Raw genomic sequence first — 9,642 nt, forward strand, 5'->3', positions numbered from 1 at the left:
TTGCTGCTTGCATTCCAGACAGACTCTGAGAGATCATATTGACTTGCTGAGTCAATATTTTGTTCTGAGCCAATATGGCATTCAGAGTATCTATCTCAATAACTCCTTTCTTCTGATTTGTCCCATTATTCACAGGGTTCCTTTCAGAAGTGTACATGAATTGGTTATTTGCAACCATCTCAATGAGTTCCTGAGCTTCTGCAAGCGTCTTCTTCAGATGAAGAGATCCTCCAGCAGAGCTGTCCAATGACATTTTGGACAGTTCAGACATACCATCATAGAAGATACCTATGATGCTCCATTTAGAAAGCATGTCAGAAGGACACCTTCTGATCAATTGCTTGTATCTTTCCCAAGCTTCATAGAGGGATTCACCTTCCTTCTGTCTGAAGGTCTGGACCTCCACTCTTAGCTTAATCAATTTTTGAGAGGGAAAGAATTTGGCCAGAAAAGCACTGACTAGCTTTTCCCAAGAGTTCAGGCTTTCTTTAGGTTGTGAGTCCAACCATGTCCTAGCTCTGTCTCTTACAGCAAAAGGAAAGAGCATGAGTCTATAGACCTCAGGGTCAACCCCATTGGTCTTAACAGTATCACAGATTTGCAAGAATTCAGCTAAGAACTGATGAGGATCTTCTAATGAAAGTCCATAAAACTTGCAATTCTATTGCATTAGAGAAACTAATTGAGGCTTAAGCTCAAAATTGTTTGCTCCAATGGCAGGGATAAAGATGCTTCTCCCATAGAAGTCGGGAGTAGGTGCAGTAAAGTCACCAAGCACCTTCCTTGCATTGTTGACATTGTTGTTGTTTTCGGCTGCCATGGCTTCTTCTTGTTTGAAAATTTCTGTTAGGTCCTCTCCAGAGAGTTGTGCTTTAGCTTCTCTTAGCTTTCTCTTCAAGGTCCTTTCAGGTTCAGGATCATCTTCAACAAGAATGCCTTTGTCCTTGCTCCTGCTCATATGAAAGAGAGAAGAAGAAAGAATGGAATCCTCTATGTCACAATATAGAGATTCCTTGAGGTGTCAGAGGAAAAGAAGAATAGAAGGAGGAGGTAGAAAGGAGAGAATTCGAACTTATAGAGAGAGGGAGTCTGAATTGCACATTGAGGAAGAGTGTTAGTCCCTTAAATAGAAGGATGTGAGAAGAGGGGGAAAGAATTTTTGAAATTAAATTTAGAAAGATTTTGAAATAATTAAAAGAAATTTTAAAAAGAATTGATTGATGATTTTCGAAAATTGACATTGAGGTAATAGTTAATTGATTTTGAAAAAGATTTTGAAATTAGAAATCAAAAAGATATGATTGAAAATTATTTTGAAAAAGATGTGATTGAGAAGATATGATTGAAAATCAAATTAAAAAAGAAAGTTTTAAAATTAAAGTTGATTACTTGACTAACAAGAAATTAGAAGATATGATTCTAGAATTTAAAATTTGATCCTTTCTTAATAGGCAAGTAACAACTTGAAAATTTTGAATTAAATCATTAATTGTAGCAAGGATTTTTGAAAATGAAAAAAAATGGAAAGAAATTGATTTTGAAAAGATATTATTGAATAGAAATTATTTGAAAAAAAAATTGATTTTGAAAAATTATGAAAGTTTGAAAAAGATTTGATTTAAAAACAAAATCTTCCCTATTGTGCCATCCTGGCGTTAAACGTCCAGAATGGTATCCATTCTGGCGTTTAACGCCCAAAATACTACCCTTTTGGGCGTTTAACGCCCAGCCAGGTGCCCTGGCTGGCGTTTAAACGCCAGTTTTCCTTCCTCACTGGGCGTTTTGAATGCCCAGCTTTTTCTGTGTAATTTCTCTGCTGACTATTCTGAATCTTCAATTCTCTGTATTATTGACTTGAAAAGACATAATTTTGAAAAATTTTTGAATTTTTTTAATGATGAGAAATAATCAAAATGCAATTAATCATGGAAAACTAAGATTAAATAAACAATGCATGCAAGACACCAAACTTAGAAGTTTGTATACTAACGACTATAACAATTTGAAAATGCATATGAGAAATAACAAAAGACACAAAACAAGAGAATTTAAAGATCAGAGCAAGAGAATCATCAAGAATAACTTGAAGATCAATGAAGAACATAATGCATGTAATTTTCGAAAGTTATTCTTGATGATTCTCTTGCTCTGATCTTTAAATTCTCTTGTTTTATTCTAGAATGATCCAATGACATCTTTGATAATTCAGAAAGACCATCATAGAATATATCCAAGATGGTCCATTCTGAAAGCATGTCAAAATGACACTTTTTGGTCAGTTGCTTGTATCTCTCCCAAGCTTCATAGAGGGATTCACCTTCTTTTTGTCTGAAGGTTTGAACATCCACTCTAAGCTTGCTAAGCTTTTGAGGAGGAAAGAACTTGGCTAAGAAAGCCGTGACCAGCTTATCCCAAGAGTTCAAGCTATCTTTAGGTTGAGAGTCCAACCATATTCTAGCTCTGTCTCTTACAGCAAACGGGAAAAGCATAAGCCCGTAGACCTCGGGATCAACCCCAGTGGTCTTAACAGTATCACAAATTTGCAAGAATTTAGTTAAGAACTGAAAAGGATCTTCTGATGGAAGTCCATGAAACTTGCAATTCTGTTGCATCAGAGAAACTAATTGAGGCTTTAGCTCAAAATTATTTACTCCAATCGCAGGAAGTGAGATGCTTCTTCCATAGAAGTTAGAAGATGGTGCAATAAAGTCACCAAGCATCTTCCTTGCATCTCCACCATTGTTATTATTTTCGGCCATGTCTCCTTCTTTTTCAAAAATTTCTGTCAGGTTTTCTCCAGAGAGTTGTGCTTTAGCTTCCCTTAGCTTCCTCTTCAGAGTCCTTTCAGGTTCAGGGTCAGCTTCAACAAGAATGTTCTTATCCTTGTTACTGCTCATATGAAAAAGAAGAGAACAGAAAATAATAGGGATCCTCTTTGCCACAGTAGAGAGGTTTCTTTATGTGAGTAGAAGAGAAGAAAGAGAATTCGAACACAGAAATAGGGAGAGGGTTCGAATTTTTAAGAAGAAGAGAAGTGTTAGTAGATAAATAAAATAATTAGAAAGAGATGAGGGGGAGAGAATTTCGAAAATGAAATAAAATAAAATAAAAATATTTTTGTTCTTATTTTAAATATTAAAGTTAAAATTCGAAAATAAACTAAAAATTAAATTAAATTAAATTAAAATTTAAAACAATTAGTTAATTAAAAAGGAATTTTGAAAAAGAGGTTAGTGATTTTCGAAAATTAGAGAGAGAGAATTAGTTAGGTAGTTTTGAAAAAGATAAGAATTAAACAAAAAGATAAGATTAATTGAAAAAGATTTGAAAATCAATTTTGAAAAGATAAAAGGTTAGAAAAGATTTTGAAATTGATTTTGAAAAAGATGTGATTGACATTGAAAAAGATATGATTGAAAATCATTTTGAAAAATATTTGAATTGGAAATTAAAAAGATTTGATTTTTTGAAATTAAAGTTGATTACTTGACTAACAAGAAACAAAAAGATATGATTTTAAAATTTAAAGATTGAACCTTTCTTATTATGCAAGTAACAAACTAAAAAGATTTTGAAAATCATTTTAAAATTTTTGAAAATCATAAAAAAATGAAAAAGATTTGATTTTTGAAAAAGATAGAATTTTTAAATTAAAAATTTGATTTGACTCATAAGAAACAATTAAATTTTGAAAAATTTTTGAAAAATTCAACTCAAATATTCGAAATTTATGAGAAGAATAAGGGAAAGATATTTTTTTATTTTTGAATTTCTAATGAAGAGAGAGAAAAATACCAAATTGGAACAAAACATAAAAATTATGAATCAAAACAACTAATGCATGCAAGAACACTTTGAATGTCAAGATGAACACCAAGAACACTTTGAAGATCAAGATGAATATCAAGACTTATTTTTTGAAAATTTTTAAGAAAAAAAAAACATGCAAGACACCAAACTTAGAAATTTTCAAACTTTAGACACTAACAAATTGAAAATGCATATGAGAAACAAGAAAAGACACAAAACAAGAAAAATTAAAGATCAAACATAGAAAATCATCAAGAACAACTTGAAGATCATGAGAAACACATGCATGAATTTTCGAAAATTTTAAGAAAAATTAAAAAGATGCAATTGACACCAAACTTACAAATTGACACTAGACTCAAACAAGAAACATAAATTTTTTTGTTTTTATGATTTTATAAGATTTTTTTTTGTTTTTTCGAAAATTATTTTGGGAAAAACGAAAAAGAAGAAAATTTTTTTTGTATTATTTTTGAAAATAAGAAATAAAAAGCTTAAAAATAAAATAAAATTACCTAATCTGAGCAACAAGATGAACCGTCAGTTGTCCAAACTCGAACAATCCCCGGCAACAGCGCCAAAAACTTGGTATGCAAAATCGTGATCGTTCATTCCTTGGTAACGGCGTCAAAAACTTAATACGCACGTTCATAATTTTAGTTCTTCGTCACAACTTCGCACAACTAACCAGCAAGTGCACTGGGTCGTCCAAGTAATAAACCTTACGTGAGTAAGGGTCGATCCCACGGAGATTGTCGGCTTGAAGCAAGCTATGGTCACCTTGTAAATCTCAGTCAGGCGGATTTAAATGGTTATGGTGAATTGATAATTAAAATATAATTAAAACATAAAATAGGATAGAAATACTTATGTAATTCATTCGTAAAAATTTCAGATAAGCGTATAGAGATGCTTTTGTTCCTCCTGAACCTCTGCTTCCTGCTGTCTTCATCCAATCATTCCTACTCCTTTCCATGACAAGTTTTATGTAGGGCATCACCGTTGTCAATGGCTACATCCCGTCCTCTCAGTGATAATGGTCCAAAATGCGCTGTCACCGCACGGCTAATCATCTGTCGGTTCTCGATCATACTGGAATAGGATTCAGTAATCCTTTTGCGTCTGTCACTACGCCCAGCACTTGCGAGTTTGAAGCTCGTCATAGCCATCCCTTTCCAGATCCTACTCGGAATACCACAGACAAGGTTTAGACTTTACGAATCTCAAGAATGGCCACCAATAATTCTAGCCTATACCACGAAGACTCTGATCGTAGATCAGGAGGCTAAGAGATATGCATTCAAGCTTGTTTGCATGTAGAACGGAAGTGTTTGCAGGCACGCGTTCATAAGTGAGAATGATGATGAGAGTCACATAATCATCACATTCATCATGTTCTTGTGTGCGAATGAATATCTTAGAGAAGAAATAGGCTCGAGTTGAATAGAAAAACAATAGTACTTTGCATTAATTCATGAGGAACAGCAGAGCTCCACACCTTAATCTAGGGTGTGTAGAAACTCTACCGTTGAAAATACATAAGTGAAAATAGGGTAGACATGGCCGAGTGGCCAGCATCCCATGGAGGTCTAGAGATCTAAAAATGATCCAAAGATATCTAACACAAATAAGTAAATGATGCAGAAATCCACTTCTAGGCCCACTTGGTGTGTGCTTGAGCTGAGCATTGAAGCTTTCACATGTAGAGGTCTTCCTTGGAGTTAAACGCCAGTTTGTAACTTGTTTCTGGCATTTAACTCTGCTTTGCAACCTGTTTCTGGCGTTTAACGCCAGAATAGGGCAGAGAGCTGGTGTTGAACGCCATTTTGCATCATCTAAACTCGGGCAAAGTATGAACTATTATATATTTCTGGAAAGCCTTGGATGTCTACTTTCCAACGCAATTGTAAGCGCACCATTTGGACTCATGTAGCTCCAGAAAATCCACTTTGAGTGCAGGGAGGTCAGAATCCAACAGCATCTGCAGTCCTTCTTCAGCCTCTGAATCTGATTTTTGCTCAAGTCCCACAATTTCAGCCAGAAATTACCTGAAATCATAGAAAAACACACAAACTCATAGTAAAGTCCAGAAATGTGATTTTCATTTAAAAACTAATAAAAACTAAAAACTAACTAAATCATACTAAAAACTATATAAAAACAATGCCAAAAAGCATATAAATTATCCGCTCATCAGTTAACAATAGTGTTTTTTTATATAATAAATTATTGGAGTGTTAATCTCAAATGTGTTTAACTTGGAGTATAGAAATCAAACCCTCTAATTTGTTAGATGTACAAAAATTAGAACATTTGAAATACAAAAATCAGACTCTCCGATTTATGTACCTCTTCTACAATTTAAAAAAAATACTAAAAATTATCATGTTTGAGTATATCACTCATCTCACTTCTATAGAGAAAAAAATTAGCCATCAATTAAATCTAAAACATCATAGCTGTGAAAAATTTAATATAACCATGAACACAATGAATGATACAAAGTAGGAGCTTCCTACTATCGTGAAAGTATCTTTGGTTGTAAATCCGCAAAATGGTCCTTCAGATTGGGCCCGTGCACCAATGTTGGCCCTCAGTTTCTTATTGCTCTAAATGTACCCTCCAGTTTGAGCTCCGTGCGAAATCTTGGTCCTTCTACCCAATTCCGACATGACTCAGTAGCTAGAGCGTTGAGCTGGCGGTGCCACCTCTACGTAGGACGCTCGAACGACGTCGTTTTGCTTGTAGGGGGTGAATGAATCAGAACGGTGTTATATTGTGATGGAGGGGAATTGAAAGGTTTCTTGGGGAAGGGTTGATCATTCGTTAGTCATTCTTCTACTTCTCTTCAAACTTTTCTTCTCCCTTTCGTCCAGAGAATACGGTCACAGTAGGGCACATTCTCGTTAGTGATTTTTTGAGTTCATCGGCAAGAGAAGGAAGGACGCCAACCGTAGAAAGTTGGTGAACCATAGGGTATCATCATCGTAAGCATCAACAAGGTTAGCAATGCAGTGAAGAGTTGAAGTTTAAATTTTTTTTTTTTTGGGTTTTCATTGATGGCTCTTCACTTGAGTTGTTGATTGAGGTGTTTTCATCTTCGTTTGGTGTTTTGTTGAGATTTCTATGTTGTTAGGTTTTTTGTGGTTACGATGTTAGCATGGGATTTGGGTTGCTCTGTTTTTTTATGTATCATACAGGGGATCTTTCCTCTAATGATACAGTTGTTTAGTGTTGCATGTGTTTAATTTGTTTGTTTATGTATCTTGCAGATGGATGAAGTACTAGACATTATGTTTCATCATGGAGGAACTTTCGAAAAGGGTGTTGATGGAAAGATTGGGTACTATCTTGACAATAGAAACTGCCTGGGTGATGTTGAGGTAGATAGGCTGGATGTATTTTACCTGAGAAACTATTATAAGGAGCTAGGTTATGACAGAATAAAGGAGGTTTGGTGGCTTGTACCTGGAAAGAGCATAGGGGAGGGATTGAGGAAGTTAAACAGTGATGCAGACCTAAGAGAGATGTGTCAGATAGGTTCACAGAATTAAAGACCCTAAGGCTGCTGCTCAGAATGTCACAGTCACTGCTTCTGCGTCTGCTACAGCAACTACTTCTAATGCAACTCAAGCTGCAAGTGCCTCTGCTACTGCAACAGGATATGGAACTGCAATAGCGTTTGCTTCAGCTACTGCATCTGCCCCTAATCATTTCCCTCTTGTGGAAGTGGATATCCAGCAGGCTAAGATTGATCTATCTCAGCCCTCATACTCTAAGGCAGAAGACTCCCAGAAGGTATTGTACAATAATGCTTCATGGTTGGTGTTTTTATTATTTGGCGTTACCTTATTTTCTATGCCTTATAATTGTTTGCACTGCAGGAGCATCAATTTAAGAGGAAGACACCCACAAGACCTGAAAAACTGCCACTTAAAAGAAGGTCACCTCCTCCAATTGGCTCTGCATCATTAAATCCAATGCAGGGAGGTAGTGATGCAACTGCAGCACGGCTGGCCAACTTCCTCAAGTTTGTGCCCACCCCAGGATTCGAACCGCCAAGAAAGAAGTGATTATGTCCATAGTTTTAGGTTGAAACTTCGAAAATTTGTGTGTTTTGTGAAACAATTATCTTTGTTTTTTGTTTGGTCCATAGACAACTCTACCACTTTTTAATGCTAATTAGGTTACTGGAAAATAGCTGAAACAATGCTCAGTGTCTTTTTGGTTGTTCTTATGATCACTGCATTACTGCAGAAGCTTATATGAACTAGTGTTATTGTCATTTAGTTATGCATGATGCCTTATGTTAGCTATCACTATTGTTGCTTATCCATAACATAATTGGGTGTTCAATTACGTTTACAAAAATAAAATCATAGGAACAACCCACCAAATACCACAATCATTCAATATATCAAAACTTATCTAATATCAATGACAATGTTTATAAAACAGATTACACTAACATCATGGTTCTATGCTGCAGTTCTGAACCTAATCAAACATTTTACAGTAACATTAACACAAACACAAATAACACGAATAACCCTAAACCAAGCACTTGGACCATCAATATTATATTTTTTACATCTGCTTCCAGTTTACCCACATTCCATGCAATGTTCATCTTCATCTCATCATGCTCATCTTCTTCATCAGACTTCACCAGCACCTCATCCTATACAGAATCTGTCCAGACAAATAACCCACACCAATTCTTTCCACTAGTCTGAAAATATGCATCAACCTTAGCAAACAATTACCTCAAATAACCAACGCTTCAAATATCATATAGTTAGTGCACTCACATTATAATTGGGACACAAGAAGAACGGCTTATTAGGATGCGTCTCTATCATTGACCACCGAAGGACAGGCCTGCACCCGCAACCGCACCACTCTGGAATCGCTGAACGCCGGCTACGCATATTGTTCCTTTTCCAATTTTTGGTTGCAGATGAGCGATTTGACCTTCCAGAAGCGTGACTGTCACTCATGGTGTGAGAGAAGGAAGAAAAAGAATAACAGGATGAAATCGAACAAGAATCAGAGCAAGAAGAGGGTAGAAGCCGAAGAGCTTTAGCTGGATGGCGAAGAGATTCATAAAGGAAGAAGGAAGGACTACGTTAGGGTTTATGATTAGTGCTAGGGACTAATTTGGGAATTTTTTTTATCTTATTCCACATCAGCTAGTCATTTCAGGCATCCTACGTGGAAGTGGCACTGCCAGCTCAGCGCTCTGGCTGCTGAGTCATGTCGAAATTGGGTCAAAGGACCAGAATTTTGCACAGAACTCAACTTGGAGGGTACATTTAGAGCAATTGAAAATTGAGGGGCAACATTGATGCATGGGCCCAATTTGGAGGACTATTTTAAGGATTTACTGATCTTTGGTTGCTTAAACAAACAAGTTAAGTAATAGAATTGATAATAATGTCAAGTCTCACTCGTAAATACAGGTTTTTAAACTTTTTATAATATGAACCCAATTTTTATTATTAGCACTCAAAGTTGGGTGATGTGGAGAACAGATTACACCTTTTTAAGTAAAAAATGTAGTCTGCTAAAATTAGAATGATTTTTATTTATATGGATCATTGAGTCTGTAATCTTTATTTTTTATTTTTTTTAAAAAAATCATATTATGATCTAATCTTTTTTTAATAATTTAATAAAAAATATAACTCTACAATTTAATTAAGAAATATTAGTCTTTTTGAAACTTAAAATTTATAATTTTTAAATTAAATAAATAATTTTTATTATAAAAAATAAATATTTTAATCCCTTAAGATTAATTCTTAAAAAAAAATAGTCTTTTAAAGTTTA

The sequence above is a fragment of the Arachis ipaensis genome, chromosome B03 (assembly GCF_000816755.2).
Source record: "Arachis ipaensis cultivar K30076 chromosome B03, Araip1.1, whole genome shotgun sequence".
Classification (NCBI taxonomy): Eukaryota; Viridiplantae; Streptophyta; class Magnoliopsida; order Fabales; family Fabaceae; genus Arachis; species Arachis ipaensis.